Source organism: Eumetopias jubatus, unplaced genomic scaffold (genome assembly GCF_037043125.1).
Source record: "Eumetopias jubatus isolate StellerSeaLion01/CBP00866 unplaced genomic scaffold, mEumJub1_p1.0 scaffold_13, whole genome shotgun sequence".
Classification (NCBI taxonomy): Eukaryota; Metazoa; Chordata; class Mammalia; order Carnivora; family Otariidae; genus Eumetopias; species Eumetopias jubatus.
The window spans coordinates 102,614,441-102,640,643 of NW_028274819.1; the positions used below are offsets into that span (position 1 = coordinate 102,614,441).

Below are 26,203 nucleotides of genomic sequence, written 5' to 3' on the forward strand. Positions count from 1 at the left end.
CAGGCTCAGCCATGTACATACAATATGTCACATTCTTTACCATTTCAGTTTTGGTGTGGATAAGAGATGCCTACCTTTCTGCATCACAGTAGTACCTTCATTATGTTCTTACACCATGAAGTGCCCCTGGATCCAGCCAGTTTCATCAGCAGAGACTGAGCTAAGAATAAAGGGAATCATGGAGAAGGCAGACTAATTGATCCCACCCAAACCTTTCACCCATATGACATCACCACCAGTGGCACATACAGCAGACCTACCATCCTCCACCCTTGAGATACATACTGCTGGAGGTGAGGGACCACTTGGGATGCAGGGAAAGAATATGGCCGGAATTTCCCAGGGGCCAAGATGTCTTCCACAGCCCAGAAGGCAGGCACTTCAGGAAAGGTGAGACCAACAATGGCACCTACCTTGTCAGCTTCACTTTGTTCTGGGAGGGCCAGGTCTCTGTCTTTCCACCTCATCTACCCCAGCAAAGGGGTGTGGACTCTCTGAAGGGCAAGGAATCAAGGCTATGACAGAATGATCTTCACAGGCCCATGTGCGAATGTCACCTCTATGGTCCTCTGTGACCCTAAACAAAACTGTTCAACTGTGTCAGTACCTGCATGCTGGAGACCAAGAAGCATGAAGCCTCATCACATGCCCTATGACAGCCTGACCCACATGACCACCAATGACTTAGCCAAAAAGAGTAGAGCCTTTTAAGGTAAGCAAGCCTTCGAACCTAATGTGCAATTAGACAGGTAGCTTATTTTCCTTTATCAACTACCCCAATCATTTTAATTGACAGTAAGCCCTGCATTCTCAATGTCAAAATACCTATTGGTTATTAGCTTTGTTTTCCTAAAGGCCACACAGTTCTATCAGCTAACCTTCTTCACACAGCTTCTTTTTTGGTCCTTCAGGACTAGAGATGAATGACTCCCTGCTGTTGTGAGCACCAGAGTACTGCACCATCATTGTTGGTTTCCTTAAATCCCACCCTTTATTAATCCACCTGGGTTACCAAGTTTGAGTGTGTCATCTGTTTCCTGCTGGGCCTGAAACTGAGCCAGAGGAAACTTCACGTGCAAATTTACCAAAAAGGCATTCACAAAATTTAAAAAAAGACAATGTGGCTGATGATTAGTAGCCAAGGAGGAAAGTGATGGAAGGTAAGGCACAAAGGTGGTCAGGACCAGCCATATCATGAAGAATCTTTTGTAGGAGTTTGGATATTATATCAAGTAAAATGGAAAGATATCAAAGTGTTCCATGCAGAGAAACACTTTTTTAATTAATATGTATTTTATTAATACATACACATTGTCCAAAAAATCAAGTTGAGCTAACTATAGCATCGACCATACCAATTTCTACTACACTCTCCCTTCCCCAGATGCAGCTGCTTTGAAATATTTTAATTGCTTTAAACACTATTTACCACCATGCTTTCTAAATGTTGTGCTTATGTAGCTTGGTCAGCTACACAAATCTCAATTTTCTTGAACAAATGAGGGATTTAGTTTTCTGGGGTAAAAGAAGCCTGGAGGCAATGCAGGGCTGACACACACAGCACCTAATTTGCCTCCAAGGACCCATCTGAAACCCCTCTGTTTGCCTCCTCAGCATGTGGCTTTCTCATGCTTGTCACCTCAGTATCTCAAGAACGATGCTCCACATTCATCAGCTCAACTGTGGTCTAGGCAAGAAGAGGAAAGGCAGAGGGCAAGAGGTAAAGCCACGTTCCAGTTGCATCTGCCACTCAGTGATTTCTGGTCCTACATCACTGGGCAGGATAATGTAAAATGACCACCCTTACTGACAAGAAAGGCAGGGAAATATAACATTTTGCTAAGCATGCTGCCACTGTGTTCTATAAATAAGGGAGAGAGGAGAAAGGACCCTGCATTTGTCACCAGCAGTATTAAAACATTGCTATTTCTTGATGTTTCCATTTTCCATTTCATTCCATTCCATTATCAATTTCCAGGGTTGGTAGTAAAAGCTTCAGTTCTCTTATATCACACTTGCACCCCATTTGCCTTCACTATATTCTCCCAATATATCCTCAGTTGACCCTTGGACAACACAGGTCTGAAGAGCACAGGCCCACTGATGTGTGGATTTTTTTTCAATAAATATATGGAAAATTATTTGGAGGTTTGCGACAACTTGAAAAAACTCACAAACCACATAGCCCAGAAATACAGAAAAAAAAAATAAGAAAAAGTGTCATGAATTCATAAAACATATGTAGATACTAGTCTATTTTGTCATTTGTCACCATAAAATGTATACAAATTAAGTGAAAATTTATCAAAATTTATACACATAAACACAGACCCTACATACATGGCATCCCTCATAGTCAAAAGAAGTGTAAACAAAGATGCAGCATTAAATCATTAACTGTATAAAATTCACTGTAGTACATACTGCACTACTATCATAATTTTGGTAACTATCTCCTGTTGCTATTGCGGTAAGGTCAAGTGTTGTGAGTATCCATGTAAAATGCCCTAGGTTGGTAATCATCCCTGCGTGAACAGTTTCTCTCTCCAATAAGTTATGTATCATAGTAAAAAGTAATCTCTTGAGGTTCTCACATTTTTTATTGTGTCTTGTGCAATACCATAAACCTTGAATAACACCATGGGACTCGTACAAAGTGGCACTAGTGATTCTGGGAGTGCCCCCAAAAAGGAGAGAATAGTTGTGACATTATAAGGAAAAGTTGACTTGTTTGATATGTACCATAGTCTGCAGCTGTGATTTGCCCATCATTTGAAGATAAGTGAAGCCAGTGTAAAGACCACTGTAAAAAAAAAATAAAAGGAAATTTGCGAAGTTGTCGCTGCAGCTATGCCAGCAGGAGCAAAAACTGTATATTTTGCAAAATGCCTTTCTATCTCACAATGAAAATACAGCTTTTATGTGGGTGCAAGGATTGCTATAAGAAAGGCATAGCTACAGACTTAATGATTCAAGAAAGAAATGAAGTCATTATATGACAAAGCAAAAGGCAGGTGAAGGATCTAAAGCTGGGCAATTTAATGCCAGCAAAGGATAGTCTGGTAATTTGAGAGAGAAGTTTGACTTTAAAAATGTTAAGCTAACAGGAGAAGCAGCTTCACCTGACCAAGAGGCAACAGATGGGTTTCCAGACACTATTAAGAAAATCACTGAGAAAGGATTTCTGCCTGAACAGGTTTTTAATGCAGATGAAAGTGCTCTATTTGGGGGCGACGGGGGGTGCTGTGCCACAAAGGATATTTATGAGTAAGTGAGCATGAGGGTTTAACACAGAAAGGGATAGGTTAACTCTACCATTTTGTGCAAATGCAGTTGGGTTTGTGATCAGGACTGCCCTTGTCTATAAAGCTGCTAGCTTCTAACCCTTGAAAAAGATAAACACCAGTTGCCAGTCTTTTGGTTGTACATAAGGCCTGGACAGTGAGAACTCTTCTGGGTTGTTTCTATTGATGCTTTGTCCCTGAAGTCAGGAAGCAACCTGCCAGCGAGAGACTGACTTTTAAAGTTCTTCTGATATTGGGCAATGTTTCTGGCCATGCAGAACCCCTTGAGTTCAACATCAAAGGTGTCAAAGTGGTCTACCTTCCCCCAAATACTGAATTAGAATTCAGTCTCTAGATCAGGGAGTGAAAAAGGACCTTTAAAGCTCATTACACATGGTACTGTAGGGAAAAGATTATCAACACTATGGAAGAAACCCTGAAAATTACAACATCATGCAAGTCTGGAAGGATTACACCATTGAAAATGCCATGGTTTATAGAGAAAAGGCCTTGAAGGCCATCAAACTCAAAACGATACATTTCTGATAGAGAAAACTGTGTCCAGATGTTATGCATGACTTCAAAGGATTTAAGGCAGCCACTCAAGGAAATCATAAAAGAGATTGTGGATATGACAAAAAAAAAAATAAGATTAGGGGGTAAAGGGTTTCAAGATAATGGATTTGGAGAAATTCAAGACCTGACAGACACCTTACCAGTGGAATTCACAGAAGACGACCTGATGGAGATGAGTGCTTCTGAACCAGTGCCAGATAATGAGAAAGAAGGCATAGAAGAAACAGTGTCAGAAAAAAATTGATATCAGACAATCTGGCAGAAGGGTTCCACATCATTCAGGATTGCTTTTAACTTCTGTTAGGACATGGGCCCTACTATGATATGGGTACTGAAACTAAAGCAGATAGTGGAAGGACTGGTACTATGCAGAAACATTTCTGGAGAAATGAAAAAGCAAAAAGACAGAAATTATGATGTTTTTCCATGAAGTGTTTCCATATTTCTTTCCACCTCCACTACCCATTCTGCCTCTGCTACCCAAGACAGCAAGACCAACCCTTCCTTTTCCTCCTCAGCCTATTAAATTTGAAAATGATGAGGATGAAAACCTTTTTGATAATCTACTTCCACTTAATGAATAATCATGTCATATGGTTAATAAACTTATGTTACATATGTGTGAGTGCCTTTGTATGAAAATCTAATAACTGTACAGCAAGAACTCTAGATGTTTTTGTGTCATCCATAATCATCATCACCTAAGTATTCATCATGTAGAACATCATGTGTAAGACTTACATGGAAATGGGGCGCCTGGGTGGCTCAGTCGTTGGGCGTCTGCCTTTGGCTCAGGTCATGATCCCAGGGTCCTAGGATGGAGCCCCGCATCGGGCTCCCTGCTCGGCGGGAAGCCTGCTTCTCCCTCTCCCACTCCCCCTCCCACTCCCCCTGCTTGTGTTCCCTCTCTCGCTGTGTCTCTGTCAAATAAATAAATAAAATCTTAAAAAAAAAAAAAAGACTTACATGGAAATGGATAGCTTAACCTTACATAGGCATCAGGTGAGTGATATTTAATATAAAATTACTAATGTGTTAGTTTTCTGTTTTATAACTTTGCTTTCAAAGAATTACATCACAGTACAGTTTGCTTCTCTCTCATAATTAGAGAAACTGTGTTTCAGCCTGTCATCACAGGTAAGTGGGTTTTTGTTTTTTTTAATTTTTAGTTTTTACTTTTTTTAAAATTTTATTTGTGTTATGTTAGTCAACATTTTTAATTTAACAATGTTTCCAGTACAGTATTATGACTGTGACTATGGTTTAACATTTTTATAACAATTTATTCATTAATGGATAAATTAGGCTACAGTGAAGTAATTGTATCAAATTACACTAGGCTACCGTAAGGCAATCACATTGCTTGCTCTTCATTATCAGTGCATGAATCATTACACAAAATCATTACAATAATTACAAGAAATTCATAGTTTCTTTTTCACATTTTTTTCTTTTTTGATGTCTAGTGTTAGTAATAAATTCATATTTACAGTGTTTTGTATCATACAAGACAATATCGATATTGGTACTGACAGTTCATTTTGTAAACAGACAACATAAACTTATAGTTTCGATGCAGCACAGTATTGTAAATGTTTTTTCTCCTTATAATTTTCTTAAAAATATTTTTCTCTACCTCCCTTTATTGTAAAAATACAATAAATAATATATATAACATACAAAATATGTGTTAATTGACCATTTATGCTATCAGGAAGGCTTCTGGTCCACAGGTTATTAGTAGTTAAGCTCTGTGGGAGCCAAAAGTTTTATGCAGATCTTTGACTGTGTAGATCATTGGCACCCCAACCCCTGTGTTGTTTAAGGGTCAACTGTATGTACAAGAGCTTTTTAGTTAAATTAGTAGTGTATATATTGCAAATTCAATTTGCTATCTGTTGAGCCACATAGCATACCTTCCCTCCCCCCAAATCACAAATTTTTGGTTTTATTTGCTTTGTTTTCTATGTATTTATCTTTAATTTGACCACATCCTCCATCATATCTGTGAAAATTCTTCTAATTTTCTAAAATATCACTGACATCAGTGTTTCAAGTCTATCTTTATCCAGCAGAATTCTTCCCCAGAGCATTTTATACATCTATTCCAGTCAGAAATGGCTACTATCTGCTGGACAGGGTAACCAACCTGGGGAACCCAACCCCCTCCCCCTGCCACTTTCCTGTGTAGCACCTCCTCTCTCCTGAGTTTACTCATTTTGATCAAGCATATCTTCACAAAACTTTATAAGGGAAAAATTTTAATTTTCACTTCTTACCTATCCAAAAGTATTTTTATTCTACCATGGCACTTGTTGGATAGTTTGGCTGAGTCTAGAATTCTGGGTTGATAATGGTTTTCCTTCAAAATTTTAAAGTCCATTATTTTTCAGTTCTCTGTAACTGCAGAAAAGTTCAGTGCTGTTATAATTTATAAAAGCTATTATATCTGTTTCATCTTCTCATCTCTTCTCTTCAAATCATCTCTTTAGAGTGGTGTTATGATTGTATGATTTGAGGTGAGTAGGAGTAAAGATTTTTTCACTTATTGGCTGAACACACTATACATCCTTTCAAACTAGAGGCCCCTCCCCCCCAACTTGTGCTCTCTCTCTCTAAAAATAAAATAAAAATAAAAAGAGTGAGTTAAGGGAAATGTGTGACATCAAGTGTAATAACATTTGCATTATAGGCATCCCAAAGAGAAAAGAAAGAGGCAGACAATTTATCTGAAGAAATAATAGCCAAAAACTTCCCAAATCTGGGGAAGGAAATACATATCCAGGTCCAGGAAGCACAGAAAGCCCCTAACATGATGAACCCAAGGATGTCCGTACCAAGACACATAATAACTGAAATGGCAAAAAGTAATCATAAAGATAGAATTTTAAAAGCAGCAAAACAAAATGGTTACATGGAAGGAAAACCTCATAAGGCTATCAGATGATTTTTTAGCAGAAACTGTGTAGCCTTGAAGAGAGTAGCATGATATATTCCAAGTAGCATGATGTATTCAAAAGAAGTGCTGAAAGAAAAAATACAACCAAGACTACTCTACCTGACAAGATTATCATTCAGGATTGAAGGAGAGATAAAGAGTTTCCCAGACAAACAAACTTAAAGGAGTTCATCACCACTAAAGCAGCCTTGCAAAGAAATGTTAAAAGGAATTTTTCAAGTGGAGAAAAAAGCCCTAACTAGGAGAAAATTATGAAAGAAATTTCACAACTAAAAGCAAACACATAGTAAACATAGTATCTTAACCACTTATAAAGCCAGTATGGAGGTTAAAAAACAAAATTAGTAATATCAATTATATCTACAAAAAGTCAAGGGATACACATTTTTTTAAAAAATATATAAAATATAACATCATATACATAAAACAAAGAAGGGGAAGTAAAAATTTAGTGCTTTCAGAAGGTATTTGAACTTAACCATCATTTTAATATATACTGCAATACACATAGGGTGTTATATATGAACCTAACGGTAAATGTAAATCAAAGACCTATAATAAATACACACACACAAAAAAATAAAGGAACCCAAGCATAACACTAAAGAAAGCAGTCAAATCACAAAGAGAGCAAGAAAAAAGGAAGAGAACTACAAAAACAACCAGAAAACAATTAACAAAATAGCAATAAGTACATACCTATCAATAATTTCTTTATAAGCAAATGGACCAAATGCTCCAATCTAAAGAAATAGGCTGAATGAATGGGTTAAAAAAAAAAAAAAAAAGACCCATCTATATGCTGCCTACAAGAGACTCACTTCAGACCTAATGACACATACAGACTGCAAGTGAAGGGATGGAAAATATATTCCATGCAAATGGAAGCAAAAAATGGGAGAGAGGAGCAAAATTTATTTCAGACAAAATAGACTTTATTTACTTATTTACTGCGAGCACAAGGGTAGGGCAGAGGGAGAGAGAGAATCTTAAGTAGGCTCCATGCTTAGCATGGAGCCCAACACGGGGCTTGATCTCATGACCTGAGATCATGACCTGAGTTGAAATCAAGAGTCAGACACTTAACTGAGCCACCCAGGTGCTCCAGACAAAATGGACTTTAAAACAAAGACTGTAACAAGAGACAAAGAAGTGTACTACATAATGAAAAAGGGATCAATTACAAAAAGAGGATATAACTATTATAAATATCTATGGACCCAACATAACAGCAAATAAATACATAAGGAAATATTAAAAGACATAAAGAGAAAAAAATGACAATAATACAACAATAGTAGGGAATTTTAATACCCCATTTACATCAATGGATAGATCATCCAGACAGAAAATTAACAAGGAAACAGTGGCTTTGAACAACACATTAGACCAGATGAAGTTAAGGATATATACAGAACATTCTATCAAAAACAGCAAAATACACATTCTTTTCCAGGGCACATGAACTTCCTCCAGGAGATATCACACACAAAAAATAAAAAAAGAAAGTCTCAATAAATGTAAGATTGAAATCACATCAATAATATATTTTAATCACAATATGAAACTAGAAATCAATTACAAGGAAAATATTGGAAAAAAACCACAAACATGTGACAGCTACACAACATGCTATTAAACAATGAATGGGTCCACCAAAAAATCAAAGAGGAAATTAAAAAATACAACGAGGCAAATGAAAATTAAACACAATGATCCAAAATCTTAGGCACACAGCAAAAGCAGTTCTAACAGGGAAGTTTATAGCAATACAGACCTACATCAAGAAACAAGAAAAATCTCAAATAAGCAATCTAACTTTGCACCTAATGGAACTAGAAAAAGAAGAAGAAATAAAGCCCAAAGTTAGTAGAAGGAAGAAAATAATAAAGATTAGAGAAGAAATAAAGAAAAAAGAGACTGATAAAAAAAAAAATCTATGAAACCAAGAGCTGGTTACGTGAAAAGAGAAACAAAAGTGATAAACCTTTAGCTGGAGTCATCAACAAAAAAAGAGATGACTCAAATAAAATCAGAAATGAAGGAGGAGAAATAATAACTGACACCACAGAAATACAAAGAATTATAAGAAATTTCAGTGAAAAAATATATGGCAGCAAATTAGATAACCTAGAAGAAATGGATAAATTCCTGGAAACATACAATCCTCCAAACCTGAATCAGGAAGAAAGAGAAAATCTAAACAGGCCAATTACTAGTATCAAAATGGAATCAGTAGTCAAAAAACTTCCAACAAACAGAAGGGCAGAACAAGATGGACCTACAGGTGAATTCCACCAAACGTTTAAAAAACAGTTAATGCCTATTCTCAAACTATTCAAAAAAAAAAAAAAAAGGAGAGGAAGGAAAACTTTCAAATTCATTTGGTGAGGCCAGTATTACCCTGATATCAAAACCAAAAACACTACAAAACAACAAAACTACAGTCCAAAGCTCCTGATGAACATCGACGCAAAAATTCTCAACAAAATATTAGCAAATCAAATTCAACAATACATTTAAAAAATTATCCATCATGGGGGTGCCTGGGGGCCTCAGTTAAGCATCCAACTCTTGGTTTCAGCTCAGGTCATGATCTCACAGTCCTGGCTCCATACTCAGTGGGGAATCTGCTTCAGATTCTCTCTCCCTGCCCTTTTATCCCTCCCCTCCTCACTCACTCCCTCACTCACTCTCTCTCTCTCTCAAATAAACAAGTAAAATCTTTTTTATAAGAGATTTAGTTTTTGAGAAAGAAAAAGTGCATATGTGTACATGTGGTGGGGAGGGGCAGAGGGACAGAGAGAGAGAGAGAATCTTTCAAGCAGACTCCACACTGAGCATGGAACCTGACATGAGGCTCAATCCCAAGACCCTGAGATCACAACCTGAGCTGAAACCAAGTCTGCCACCCAGGCGCCCCAATAAATAAAATCTTTAAAAAAATTATCCATAATGATCAAGTTGGACTTATTCCAGGCATGCAAGGGTGGTTAAATATTTGCAAATAAATCAATGTGATACATCACCTTAACAAGAGGAAAGATAAAAAACCACGTGATCATCTCAACAGATGCAGAAAAAGCATCTGACCAAAAAATACAACATCCATTCATAATACAAAATCTCAACAAAGTAGGTTTAGAGGAAACATCATAAAGGACATATATGACAAACCCACAGCTAACATCATGATCAGTGGTGAAAATATGAAGAGTTTCCTCTAAGATCAGGAACAACACAAGGATGTCCACTATTGCCACTTTTATTCAACACACTACTGAAAGTCCTAGCCACGGCATCAGACAAGAAAAAGAAAAGGCATCCAAAATGGAAAGCAAAACTGTCACTATTTCCAGATGACATATTATATATAAAAAACCTTAAAAACCCCACCAAAAAACTATTAAAACTAATAAGTAAATTCAGTATAGTTACAGGATACAAAATCAATTACAGAAACCCAATGCATTTCTATACACTAGTAACTAAGTGGCAAAAAAGAGAAATTAAGAAAATAATCCATTTATAATTATACACACACAAAAAAATAAAATCTGAGGAATAAATTTAACCAAGGAGATGAAAGACTTATACTCTGAAAATACAAGACATTGATGAAAGAAATTGAAGATGACACAAATGGAAAAATATACCATGGTCACAGATTAGAACAATTAATATCACTAAAATATCCGTACTAACCCAAAGCAATCTACAGACTCAATGAAATTTCTATTAAAATACCAATAAGACTTTTCACAGAACTAAAATAACCCTAAAATTTGTATGGATCCACAAAAGGCCTTGAATAGCCAAAGAAATCTTGAGAAAGAACAACAAAGCTGAAGATATCACAATCCCAAATTTCAAGATATACTACAAAGCTGTTAAAATCAAAACAGTATGGTTGGCACAAAAATAGATCAATAGAACAGAAGAGAGAGTTCAGAAATAAACCCACAATTATATAGTCAATTAACCTATGACAAAGGAAGCAAGAATATACAGTGGAGAAAAGATCCTTTTAGTAAATGGTGTGGGTAAACTGGACAGCTACATGGAAAAGAATAAAAGTGAGCCACATTCTTACACCATACACAAAAATAAACTCAACATGAATTAAAGACCTAAATCTAAGGCCTGAAAACATAAAAGCATAAAACAAAACATAGGCGGTAATGTCTTGGATATCAGCCTTAGCAACATAATTTATGGATATGTCTCCTCAAGTAAGGGAAACAAAAGCAAAAATAAACTATTTGGACTACACCAAAATAAAAAGCTTTTGCACTGGAAAGGAAATCATCAATAAAACAAAAAGGCAAACTACCAGGGAGAAGATATTTACAAATAATATATCCAATAATGGATTAACATCCAAAATATATAAAGAACTTATACAACTCACCAAAAAAAAATCCAATTAAAACATGAACAGAGCCCCTGAATAGACATTTTTCCAAAGAAGACATACAGATGGCCAGTAGACAGATGAAAACATGCTCAATATCACTAATTACCAGGGAAATGCAAATCAAAGCCACAATGAGATAGCACCTCACACAACTGAGAATGCCTAGCATCAAAAAGACAAGAAATAAAAAATGTTGGAGAGGATGTAGAGAAAAGAGAACTCTCAAGCACTGTTGGTGGGAATGTAAACTGGTACAACTACTGTAGAAAACAGTACGGATTCCTCAAAAAATTAAAAATACAAATACCACATGATCTAGTAACTCCACTATGGGGTATTTAGCCAAAGGAAATGAAAACACTAATTTGCAAAGATATATTTTCACACCTTTGTTTATTGCAGCATTATTTGCAACAGCCAAGATATGGAAGCAACCCAAGTGTCCATCAACAGATAAATGGATAAAGAAGAGGTGGTGTATGTATACAGTGGAATGTTACTCAGCCATAAAAAACAATGAAATCTTGCCATTTGTGAAAACATGGATGGACCTAGAAGATATTATGCTAAGTGAGATAAGTCAAAGACAAATACCATATGTGCTCGCTTTGGCAGCACATACACTAAAGACAAATACCATATGATTCACTTATATGTGGAATCTAAAAAACGAATGAAAAAATGAAATATTTTTTATTTGTTGTTTTTAGTTTCACATTTTAATTTAAATTCCAGTTAGTTACATACAGTGTATTATTAGTTTCAGGTGTAGAATTTAGTGATTCATCACTTATAAACAACACCCAGTACTCATCACAAGTGTCCTCCTTAATGAAACAAGTTTTTAAACACAGAGAACAAACTACTGGTTGCCAGAGAGAGGTGATGGGGGGATTGGTGAAATATATAAAGCGGATTAAGAGGTACAAATTTATGCTTATATAATAACTCATGAGGATGAAAAGTACAGCATAGAAAATAAAGTCAATAATATAGTAACATGATGAGAGATGGTAATTAAACTTACTGTGTTGAACATTTCATAATCACAAAAGCACTATATTGTACAACTGAAACTAAGATTATGTATCAACTATACTTCAACAGAAAAAGATATTTAGTAGGCAAAATAAAATGAACTTGGTTAACGGAGAGTCAATAAGTTGGATCAATCAAGAATATACTACTAACTCCTACATATATGGTCAAATGATCTTTCACAAGGGTGCCAAGACTATTTAATGGGGAAAGGAAAGTCTTTTCAACAAATGGTGTTGAAAAAAACAGATATCCACATGCAAAAAGAATGAAGTTTGATCCTTACCTTACTTACACCATAGGAAAAAAATAACTCAAAATGCATCATAGTCCTAAACATAAGACCTAAAATAATTAAACTCTTAGAAGAAAATAGAGAAAGCCTTATAACATTGAATCTTGATGATGATTTTTTGGATATGACACCAAAAACATAGGCAACAAAAGCAAAAATAAGTAAATTTTGTCTACATCGAATTTTAAAACCTCTGTGCATCAGACACAATCAACAGGATGAAAAGGCAACTTAAGGAATGGGAGAAAACAATTACAAATCAAATATCTGATAAGAAGCCAATATCCAGAATACATAAAGAATTCCTACAAGTCAGCAATAACAAAAATCCAAATAATCTGATTTTAAAATGGGTAAAGGACTTAAAAAGGCGTTTCTCCAAAGAAGATATACAGATGTCAATGAGCATAAAAAAGATGTTTGATATCATTAATCATTAGAGAAATGTAAATCAAAACCACAATGAGATATCATTTCAGACCCATTAGGATGGATGTTATTTTAAAAAAACAAACAGAGGTGTGCCTGGATAGCTCAGTCAGTTCAGTATCCAACTTGGTTTCAGCTCAGGTCATGAGCTCATGGGTCGTGAGACTGAGCCCCACATTGGGCTCCATGCTCAGTGCAGAGTCTGCTTGAGGTTTTTCTCTCTCTGCCCCTCCCCCCACTCACGTGCTCTAAATAATCTTAAAAAAAAAAAAAGAAAATAACAAGTGTTCACAAGGATGTGGAGAAATTAGAACCCCTGTGTACTATTGATGAAAATGTATAATGGTGTAGCCATTAAAGAAGACAGTATGGCAGTTCCTCAAAAAAATAAAAATGGAATTACCATATGACTTAGCAATACCTCTTCTCGATATAAATCCAAAAGAATTGATAGCAAGGTCTCAAAAATATATTTGCATACCCACAGTCATAATAGCATTATTCACAATAGCCAAGAGGTGAAAGCAATTCAAATGTCAATTGACAGATAAATGGATAAACAAAATGTGATATATACATGCAGTGGGACGTTATTCAATCTTAAAAAGGAAGGAAATTCTGACACATGCTATAACATGTTTGAAACTTCAGGACATTATGCTAAGTAAAATAAGCTCATCATAAAAAGGCAAAAGTGCCTTATGATTTCATTTTATATGAGGTATCTAGAATAGTCAAACTCATCTAAACAGAAAGTGGAATGGTGGTTGCCAGAGGAAAAGGGGAATGAAGAGTTGTTATTTAATGCATACAGAGTTTCAGTTTTGAAAGATGAGAAAGTTCTGGAAATTGGTTGCACAACAATGTGAATATACTTAGCAATACTGAACTGTACACTTAAAAATGGTTAAAATGATAAATCTTATATGTATTTTACCACAATTTTTAAAAAGAACATACCTGTATTTCTCCTAATATAGACAAATATAATCTAAAATACATCTGTTACAAAATACTTAGATATTCTTGATGATTTGTAACAAACACCTTTTTTGCATGGATAATCTTACAAAGTCCCATGGAATTTCATACTATGTATAACCTGACAAGTCCCAAATCTACACATATAATGTGGGCAATTTCCTCTGAACTCTTCCAGACTGACATATCCAACTGCCAATGAACATCTCAATTTGAATGGCATAACATACATCTCAAGCTTAAGCCCTAAGTGTCCAAAACCAAATTCTTCATTTTCCTCCATAAATCTGTTCTATCCTGTTTTCCTCATCTCAATAAACAGCAATGCATTTCTTGCCAGTTATCCAGGCGTGAAAAATATGAAGTCTCCCACATATGCTTGACATTAATTCCACCATCAAATCCTATTTTCTTCACCTTCAAACAATATCTAGAATTTTATGACTTTTCACCACCTTCATTGTAACTGTGTGTACCCCATCATCAGCCCTCACCTACACTATTGCAATGGCATTCAATTTTTGCCTGCCTGTTTCCAATCTTGGGCACTATAGTCCATTTTTCAACTACATCCAGAAAAATCCATTTAAAATATAATAAATTAAATTGGGTCACATTCTTACATGTCACACCTTTGCTCAAAACACTCCAGTGATTTTTTTATCTACTCAGAGTATGAGCAAAAGATCTCATCCTGACTCACAAGGCCCTACATGTTCTTGCCTCTCATTACCTCTCTGGCTTCATATACTACCATCTTTGCCCCTTATTTATTACCTTCCAGTCTCACTACTTTCTTGGCTTTAACTCAACAGGATATAGGTTTTGGGGCCTGAAATCCCTGCATAAGCCTAAATCTCCAAAGGGGTAGACTGGAAAAAATATACCCACTGGTAATGAAAGATAACAAAGAAGCTTCTCAGTTTTGTCCTAATCTCTTGTAAAGAAGGTAAAATCTCACCTGTGTCCTGCCTTGATAAAGAAATTCTGATCTATACTATCTGTTCAATTCAGGAAACCCCAACCCAATGACAAAGAAAGTAAACAAGCAAGCTGGGAATAATTCCTTAAGGTAACTTAACAGAAACAAATGCAAACTCTTCCTGAATTCATACACTCAAAACAAACCACACAGGATTATCATAGGTAAATTCAACCAATCATAAAATCACAATCCAGAATTACATAAGACAACCATCCTACATAAGAATAGGAAGATATCTTGCAATTAGACCTCCAATAACTTCATGTGAGAGTTATCACTAAAGAATATAATTATTTAACGTTATTAAAGGCAGGGGAGGGGCTTAGATAGTGGTGGAGGAGGATCCTGAGCTCACCCTGTCCCACCTTCTCAACTATCATCTACAACCAAGTCAATAAACCAGAGGGTGATCTGAACACCAGCAGAACAAACTCCACAACTAAATAGAAGAAATTGAATCTGAAAGGTTAGGAAGGTCAGAAAGGTGGAACGAGACTGCCCACAGGAGGGAGGGAGCTGTGCACTCAGACAAGGCAGAGACACAGCCCTTGCACCAGGAGCTCACATGGGGAAGACTAATCCCCAGTTTGGCTTTAAAAAAAAATCAGACAGGCTGAATTCTGTGGGTTTGTAAAAACAGTGGGACTTGGAGCCCAGAGCTTTAAAAGTCAGCCGACTCAGCACTAGGTGAGCCAGGAGGGTGAGTGATAACTGGGTCTCTGCCCTTAAAAGGACAGCAGCCTGCACGAAGAGGCAACATAAAAACAGTTCACACAATGCCAGGGGGATATGGGAGACAGATCTGTTCATACTGATTTTGGAGTGTGCTGGGGAACTGTCTGAAAATGGGGGAGATGGGAGGTGACATTTTCCAAACCACCCCACTAGCATAAACACAGAGACACTGTGGGAGGAAGGACTGCACAGACACTTGCTCCCTAATCCACTAGCAATGCACCATGCCCACAAGTTCTCCTGATGACTTGCCTACTCCAATCCTGCTAGCCTCAGCCCTAGGCTCAGGGCAAATTTTGTTAAAGCCACCTGTGTGACCTGCTCACCAGCTGGGTGCACAGCTGTCACTGCGCACGATGCACATCCACTGCATCTCACCCAGCCATGTGCCCCCAGGCATGCTTGATGGAATGAAGAGCAGGATGAAAGAAGCAGAGGAACAAATTAGTGACCTAAAAGACAGAGTAATGGAAAGTAATCAAGCTGAACAAAAGAGAGAAAATAATTATGCAAAATGAAAATAAACTTAGGGAACTCTCTATCAAACATAATAATATTCATACTGTGGGAGTCCCAGAAGAAGAAGAAGAGAGAAAAGGGGGCAGAAAATTTATTTGAAGAAATAATAGCTGAAAACTTCCCTAATTTGGGGAAGGAAACAGATATCCACTACCTAACTTGCGTACACCACGCCCCACCCTCACCAAATGGGCCTGCCTCAGTCCCTCTGCTGTGGGTCCCCTCCCCTAGAAGACCAGTGCAAACTTTGCCAACACAAAGTTTCTTGACCTCCTGTGGAGGACACATGCATCTTGTTAAAACTGTACCCCCACCTATGGTCACTTTGCAGAGCAGCCCCAGCTGGCCCTGGTCTCTGCACATCCCCTGGGGAAGAGGACCAGCAAGCAGAGCTTACAGCACTACACCCATACACACATGCTTTCTGGAGAGGCCCCAGCCAGCATAGTCTCAGCAGCTGTGTCTCCTGTGGAAGAGCACCAGCGCAACCTTGTTAAAAGTGCACACATCACCCACTACTTTCAAGAGCAAGAGACGTGGCTGACTTTCCTAACACAAAGACACACAGAGGTAGGCAAAATGAGGACACAGAGAAATATGTCACAAATGAAAGAGCAGAACAAAAAATTACCAAGATATTTAAGTGAAATGGAGATCATATATATGCCTGATAGAGAAATTAAAGTAATGATCATAAAGATACTCACTGGACTTGAGAAGAGTGGATAATTCAGTGAGACCCTTAACACAAAGGTTAAAAAAAAAGAAGAGATGAAGAGATGAAGAACACAATAATTGAAATTAAAAATGCAGTTGATGGAATAGCAGACTAGAGGAAGCAGAGGAATAAATTAACGACCTAGAAGGCAGAGTAATGGAAAGGAATCAATCTGAGCAAGCAAGAAAAAAAATACAAAATGAGAACAGACTTAGGAAATTCAGCGACTCCATGAAGCATAACAACATTTGCATTATAGGGATCCCAGGAGAAGAAGAGAGAGAAAGGGAGCAGAAAATTTATTTAAAGAAATAATAGCTGAAAACTTCCCAGATCTGGAGAGGGAAATATATCCAGATCCAGAAGGCACAGAGAACCCCCCAAAAAATAAACCCAATGAGGTCCACACCAAGACACATAGTAATTAAAATGAAAAAGAGTAGTCATAAAGAACAATTTTAAAAGCAGCAAAAAAAAGGGGGGGAAAGTGACATACAAGAGAAACTCCATAAAGCTATCAGAAGATTTTTCAACAGAAATTTTGCAGGCCGGAGAGAGTGGCATAATATATTCAAAGTGCTGAAAGGCAAAAATCTGCCACCAAGAATACTCTGTCCAGAAAGGCTATCATTTAAAATAGAAAAGGAGATAAAGAGTCTCTCAGACAAAACTAAAGAAGTTCATGACCAATAAAACACCCCTACAAGAAATATTAAAGGAGACACTTTGAGTGGAAAGGAAAAAGTGTGAGAATCTGAAAAGTAAAAAACAAAAAAGCAATAAAAGTAAGTGTATCTGTAAAACTCAGTCAAGGGATTCACAAAATAAAAGGAGTAAAATATGACACCATATACCTAAAACATGAGGGGGAAATGAGTAAAGAATGGGTTCAAGTTTAAGAGACCTTCAACTTCATTTAGATGGCTATATGCATTAGATGTTATATACAAACCTACTGGTGACCACAAATCGAAAACCAGTAATAGATATGGAAAAATAAAGAGAAAGAAATCCAAGTTTATCACTAAAGACAACAAACCATGAAAGAAAGAGAAGACAGAATCAGAGAAAAGCTACAAAAATAACCACAAAACAAGTAACAAAATGGAAATCAATACCTATCTGTCAATAATTACTCTTAATATAAGTGGACTAAATGCTCCAACCAAAAGAAATAAGGTGACAGAGTGGATGTAAAAACAAGACCCATCTATAGGCTGCCTACAAGAAACTCATTTCAAACTTAAAGACACTTGCAGATTGAAAGTGAGGGGATGGAGAAACATTTATCATGCAAATGAATATCAAAAGAAGGCTGGGATAGCAATACTCAGAGCAGACAAAATAGACTTTGAAACAAAGACTGTAATAAGAGACAAAGAAAGGACTATATAATAACAAAGGGGACAATCCAACAAGAAGATATAACAATTATAAATATTTATGCATCCAACATGGGAGCACCTAAATACATAGAACAGTTAATAACAAGCATAAAGGAAATAACTGAAAGTAATACAGTAATAGTAGGGAACCTTAACACCCATTTACACCAATGCACAGATAATCCAAACAGAAAATCAATAAGGAACCAGTGGCTTTGAACGACACACTGGAACAGATGGATTTAACAGATATATTCGGAACATTCCATCCTAAAACATCAGAATACGTTTTCTTTTCAAGTGCACATGGAACATTCTCCAGAAGAGATCACATATTAGGCCACAAAACAAGTCTCAACAAATTCAAAAAGAATGAAATCATACCATGCATCTTTTCTGACCACAAGGCTATGAAACTAGAAATCAACCACAAGAAATAATCTGCAAAAACCATAAATACATAGAGGTTAAACAACATGCTACTAAACAATGAATGGGTCAACCAAGAAATGAAAGAAGGAATAAAATATTACATGGAAATAAATAAAAATGCAAACACAGTGGTACAAGCTTTGGGATGCAGCAAAAGTGGTTGAAAGTGGGAAGTTTATAGCAATAATGGCCAACCTCAAGAAGCAAGAAAAATCTCAAGTAAACCTACCTGTACACCTAAAGGAGCTAGGAAAAAGAAGATCAAACAAAACCCAAAACTAGTACAAGGAAGGAAATAATAAAGATTAAAGGAAACAGTCAACAAAACTAAAAGGCAACCTACGGAATGGGAGAAGATTTTTGCAAATAACATAACAGATAAAGGGCTGGTATCCAAAATCTATAAAGAACTTATCAAACTCAACATCCAAGAAACAAATAATCCAGTCAAGAAATGGGCAGAAGACATGAGCAGACATTTCTCCAAAGAAGTCATACAAATGGCCAACAGACACATGAAAAAATGTTCTACATCACTCGGCATCAGGGAAATATAAATCAAGACCACAATGAGATACCACCTCACACCAGTCAGAATGGATATAATTAACAAGTCAGGAAACAACAAACATTGGTGAGGTTGCAGAGAAAGGGGAATCCTTTTACACTGTTGGTGGGAATGCAAGCTGGTCCAGCCACTCTGGAAAACAGTATGGAGGTTCTTCAAGAAGTTAAAAATAGAGCTACCCTACAATCCAGCAATTACACTACTGGGTATTTACCCCAAAGATACAAAGGTTGTGATCCGAAAGGGCACCTGCACCCCAATGTTTATAGTAGTAATGTCCACAATAGCCAAACTGTTGAGGGAGCCCAGATGTCTATCAACAGATGAATGGATAAAGATATGGTAAATATATATAATCGAATATTACTCAGCCATCAGAAAGGATGAAATCTTACCATTTAAATCAACATGGAGGGGAACTGGAGGGTATTATGTTAAGCAAAATAAGTCAAAGACAGAGAAAGACAATTATCATATGGTTTCACTCATATGTGTATATGAGTGTGTATGTGTATATATATATATGAAATAGTGCAGAGGATCATAGGGGAAGGGAGGGAAAACTGAATGGGAAGAAATCAAAGAGGGAGACAAACCATGAGAGACTCTTAACTATAGGAAACAAACTGAGGAACTGAGGGTTGCTGGAAGGGTGGTTGGTGGGTGGATGGGGTAACTGGGTGATGGGCATTAAGGAGGGCACGTGATGTGATGAGCACTGGGTGTTATATGCAACTGATGAATTACTGAACTCTACATCTGAAACTAATGATGTACTATATGTTGGCTAAATGAATTTAAATTTTAAAAAAAAGATTAAAGCAAAAATAAATAGAAATTTTAAAAATAGAACAGATCAATGAAACGAGAAATTCATTCTTTAAAACATCAATAAAATTGATAAACCTCAAGCCAGACTCATCAAAAGAGAGAGAAGACTCAAATAAAATCACAAACGAAAGAGGAAAAATAACACCACAGAAACACAATTTTAAGAGAATATTATGAAAAATTATATGCCAACAAATTGGACAACATAGAATGGATAAATTTCTAGAAACACATAACCTACCAAAACTGAATAGAAAATTTGAACAGAATGATTACCAGCAATGAAACTGAATCAGTAATCAAACAACTTCCAACAAACAAAAGTCCAGGACCAGATGGCTTCACAGGCAAATTCTACAAAACATTTAAAGAGGAGTTAATACTATTCTTCTCAAACTATTCCAAAAAACAGAAAAGGAATGAAAACTTCCAAATTCATTCTATGAGGCCAGCATTACCCTGACACCAAAACCAGATAAAGACACCACTAAAAAAGAGAACTACAGACCAATATCTCTAATGTGTATGGATACAAAAATCCTCAAAAGTACTAGCAAACTGAATCCAACAATACATTAAAAAATCATTCACCACAATCAAGTGGGACTTATTCCTGGGATGCGAGTGTGGTTCAATATTCACAAATGAATCAACATGACACATCATATCAATAAAAGAAAGGGTAAGAACCACGTCATTGCAATGGACACAGAAAAAGCATTTGACGAAGTATAACATTCATTCATGATAAAAACCCTCAACAAAGTAGGTTTTGAGGAAACATACCTCAACATAATAGAGACCTATTTGAAAAACCAACAGCGAACATCATACTCAATAGGAAAAAAATTAAAGCTTTCCCCCTAAGGTCAAGAACAAGACAGGGTTGTCTCCTCTCACCACGTTTATTCAATATAGTACTGAAAGTCCTAGCCACAGCAATCAGACAACAAAAAGAAATAAAAGGTATCCAAATTGGTAAGGAAGAAGTAAAACTTTCACTCTTGGCAGATGACACGATATTTTTTATAGAAAACCCAAAAGACTCTCCCAAAATACTACTAGAACTGATAAATGAATTCAGTAAAGTCACAGGATACAAAATTGATGTACAGAAATATGTTGCATTTCTGTACCAATAATGAAGGAGAAAGAGAAATTAAGGAAACAATCTCATTTACAAATGCACCAAAAATAATAAAATACCTAGAAATAGACTTAACCAAAGAACTGCACTTTGAAAACTCTAAACACTGATGAAAGAAATTGAAGATGACCAAAGAAATGGAAACATTCCATGCTCAAGTAGCATTCTATATAAACTATATTCAAATTTAAAAAAATTTCAACTTCTGATACAAACAATATGGATTAATCTAAAAATCATTACGCTGAGGGGGAAAAAGTTAGACAAAAAAGAACACACACTGCATGACTTCATTTGTATGAAGTTCAAGCACCAACAAAATGACTCTGTTGATAGAAAACATAATTGTGATTGCTTGCGGGGTGGGGAGGGAGGGCTGGCTGGAAGGGAGCATGAGGAAACTCAAAGGATGGAAAAGTTCTGTACCTGGCTTGGTATGTTGCTTACACAGATTTTTTTAAAAATATTATTTATTTATTTATTTATTTATTTATTTATTTCAGAGAGAGCAAGCCAGTGAGCAGGGGAGGGGCAGCGGAGGGAGAGAGAGTCTAAAGCAGACTCCTCATTGAGCATGGAGCTCAATGCGGGGCTGGACCTCACAAACCTGAGATCACGAGGTGAGCAGAAAACCAACAGTCGGATCACTCAGGCATCCCTGGTTACACAGATTTGTCAAAACTCATTAAATTGTACAAGATATGCACATAAGATATGTGCATCTTATTGTTTGTAAAGTATATTCAATTTTTACAAAAGCTAAAAGCAATGCAATTAAACCCATAAAAACAAAATCTATAAATCAAAATTGATATGATGAGGGCAACTATATTCAGAAGTCTCACAGCCTTCAATATATTTATTTTTTAAAAAATGAAAATAAATTTGAAAAAATGTCAAAAAGAAAAGAAGCCTATGGGTTGAAGAGAAATAAATATAAAAGTAGATATTATTCAAAGATAAACAAATATAGATACAAATAAATCCTAGAGCTAATTTCTTTGAAAATATCAATAAATGATAAACTGTCTAGCAGATTTAAATAGAAAACACATTCAAATCATTAAAAGTGAGGATTAGACTTTATTCACAGATTATAATGGTGTAAGAAATTTTAATGCACCACTCTAAGCTACAAATTCTGAAAATACAGATGAAATGCACAATTTTCTAAGAACACATAAACTTCCAGAAACGACTTGAGAAAGTAGTCCATCTGGATACCAATAACTATGAAAGAAATAAAAATTTTTGCCTAGGGAATAACTCCAAATGCTGTACCATGTCTAAATAATTTAACTAGTGAATTCTAGCAGAGCTTCAGGGACAGATAACTCACATAAAACACTCATTTAAACTGTTCTGGAGCAAAGAGAAAGATGGCATGCTTCCCAGTTCCTTTTCCCAAACCAGCAATACTCTAATTCCAAAGTCCAACAAATAGAGCACAGAAAAAGGAAATCACAGGGCGCCTGGGTGGCTCAGTTGGTTAAGTGACTGCCTTTGGCTCAGGTCATGATCCTGGAGTCCCGGGATCGAGTCCCACATCAGGCTCCCTGCTCAGCAAGGAGTCTGCTTCTCCTTCTGACCCTCTTCCCTCTCGTGCTCTCATTCTAATAAATAAAATCTTAAAAAAAAAAAAAGGAAATCACAGACTAATCTCCCTATTAATATAAATAACATACTAATCCAGTAGCATGTTAAATATGACAATCACTTCAATACCTCAGAATATTGAAAAGTAATTATTTTAATAAGTACAAAGATAAAAAATAACTAAAATATGGGGCGCCTGGGTGGCTCAGTCATTAAGCGTCTGCTTTCAGCTCAGGTCATGATCCCAGGGTCCTGGGATCGAGCCCCGCATCGGGCTCCCTGCTCAGCGGGAAGCCTGCTTCTCCCTCCCCCACTCCCCCTGCTTGTGTTCCTGCTCTCACTGTGTCTCTCTCTGTCAAATAAATAAATAAAATCTTAAAAAAAAAATAACTAAAATAAATGCAGTATTAAAGTCAATACAAAAGTTTCCTGGTAATAGAATCAAACCTCTTTAATCCATTAGAGAATATTTCTTATATTTGATATTAATAATGAAATACTAAGGCCCATTCACATTAAATTCAAGAACAAGAGCAGCATGCTTATTGTCTTGCACTTTTCTGGAAGTTCTAACCAATTCAATAAAGGATAGAAGAATTTGTTCAAGTGATAACTTTTAGAAGCCTGGGGAGAAATTTCAGAGGATGCTTCTCTAAATAGAAAACCCAGGTAAATTAAATGAAAGGCACTAGTTAAGTAACTACATTAGAAATATACAAAATGAACAATTTTTTCTATATACCACAAGAAATCAGTTAAGAAATTTAATAGGGACAAAAGTGCCCCATTTTAAACAACCACCAGAAACCTAAAATGTCTACGAGACAGTTTAATAAAGAAATGTGAAACAGCTTATATGAAAACTACCAAACTTTACTGAGGACCAGAAAAGTTCTTTATTAGAATGTTTAGTATCATACACATGTTAATGAAAATACCAACAAAATGCCTAAGAAGTTAACACAATAATTCCAATGTTCATTTGAAAGAATAAACATGTTATAAATGGCAGAAATTATTTTTAAAGGATGGGTTATAAGTTAACAATAAAAGATGTATTTTTGTCAAATGTTAAAATGTACCATAAAGATACAGAAATAAAAATAAGAGTGTTGCAACAAGAATAAAGAAGCAATTACATATAATCATTTCCTCTATGATAAAAATGCCATCTGGAATCAAAAGAACCCCTCTCTAGGAAAGAGAAAAGTTATTCCCACTTAACAGAGGAGGAAACTGCGGATCAGATAGTAATTTGCTCAAAGTCACCCAGTTAGCACCCAGCTGGAAAACATTATTAACAGTGATTATTTCTTGAAGATGAGATTACAGATGATTATTTTTCTTTGTGATGATCCCTTTTAAGTTTTTTTGTTTGTTTGTTTTTATTTATGAGAGAAAGTGAGAGAGCATGAGTGGGGGTGCGGGGCAGAGGGAGAGGGAAAAGCAGACTCCCTGCTGAGCAGGGAGCTAGATGCGGGGCTTCATCCCAGGACCCTGGGACCATGACCTGAGCCAAAGGCAGACACTTAACCAACTGAGCCACCCAGGCGCCCCCTTTCTATAACAAATAGAAATAGTAAGGATAATATTTTGAAATAGTAAACTGATAGAAATTTCATTTCCCATATGTTGTGCTATTTTTGCCTAATCACCAGTATTCATCATTTTGGGGAGAAAAAGAAGAATTGCTCAGTTTTGATCTTCAAACCAGTATTCCAGCACACAGAAACAGAAAACTTGAAAGCTAGGTTTGGTTGTTTGGTTGGTTTGGTTTTTGAGGGGACAATACCCTCCAAAGGATATGTAATACCCTTCATATATCAAAGAGAGTCAAGTCTGGTCAACCTAATCAGTTTTACAAAATCTATAAAGTAGGCAAGAAAGAAGATAGGGGACTCCCACCACCTAGAGAGGAAAAGAATATAGCCCTTTACCCAATGGGAAAAGCAGCTGGGAGAGGGGAGGGAGAGAAGCCATTAAGGCAAGTCCTCAATTCTGCCCCCACAACTCCCACAGTCAAACTTTGGGGAAGGTGCAATAAAAATGCCTCAGATAGTTTGAGGTCATACCCATGGGGGGACTTGGATTTCACTTTCCATTTGTAACTATAATAAAAGAATGGCTTTGTAGGTATATTGTGCCAATGTACAACAGAGTGACAACAATGACATAGGTAAACACCACCAAGGGATAAGGGGAGGGGAGAGAGGGGCAATGACGCTGGGTCACATCAGGTCATCAGCGGGACATGACAGAGAACTTCCCCAGGAGCAACCATCATCCTGCATTTCCCTTGACTGGAAAACAGGCAAGGACAGCGGCAGATGCTCAGAGATGAGGTGGCATGAATCACACATCAATCAGAGCAGTGGGGACCAGCAGAGAAGGCTGTTTCTTAGGATAGAATTTCTCCTGCTACCAAGAGATCATGTAACCATCTCTCTGAGCCCGGATAGCACCCAGATAAACAGAAAGGGAGGGTGAGCAAGGGAGATAGGGCAGGAAGAGGAATCCTCCAACACTGTCCATTTAACAACAACAACAAAAGAAATGGGGAAGTAATCTGAATACCATTTTAAACTGGAAGAGACATTTGCTGGTGATGGGAAAATTGACTTTTGTTCCCTCAACAGCAAGAACAGTATTAATTCAGTCATAGAAAAATTAGAAAGGTACAGTGATCTGAGTTTTAGTTTATTGATTTTGCCCCCGCTATGTGTTTTTCCTAAGAATTATCTATTATGTGTTTAACCACTTGTGGCGTGCCAGGCACTGTGCTGAATGTTTTACACTCATATCATATTCTGTACAACAATCACAAGAGGCAGGTGGTGGCATAATCCTTGAACCACAGAAGAGCAAATAGCAATTTGAAAGATTAAGTAAATTTTACCAAGATTAGAGAACAAATAGGTGACAGAGAAAAGACCTGAGTCCAATGCCAGAACCTCTCACTCGAACCCTATGGAATACTACCTACGTGCTACTAGTATGCTCCCTCTTCAGATGTTTAAAGAAAGCAGTTAAATGACTAACCCAACCAGCAAGCAGCAGAGGTGGGGTGTGAGTCAAGTGGTCTGGCTCAAGATGTGCCAGTTTCTATTTCTTGAACAATGTTTAAGTATCTTAACATCTATTTATTAAAATTTTAAATCTTACTGTTGCTTGCTTAACTATGGAAAACATAGGGAATACGAAACTAGATTAGGATAGTGAGAAATGAAAAAAAGTTGTGGGGCGCCTGGGTGGCTCAGTCAGTTAAGCCTCTGCCTTCGACTCAGGTCATGATCTCAGGGTCCTGGGAT

General features: G+C 36.6%; 1 pseudogene; it reads left to right on the top strand.

The window, feature by feature from the left end:
* Positions 1 to 351: 351 nt before the first annotated feature.
* The window catches only part of LOC148162691 (NXPE family member 1-like), a 32,411-nt pseudogene continuing 6,559 nt past the window's right edge, over positions 352 to 26,203 (top strand).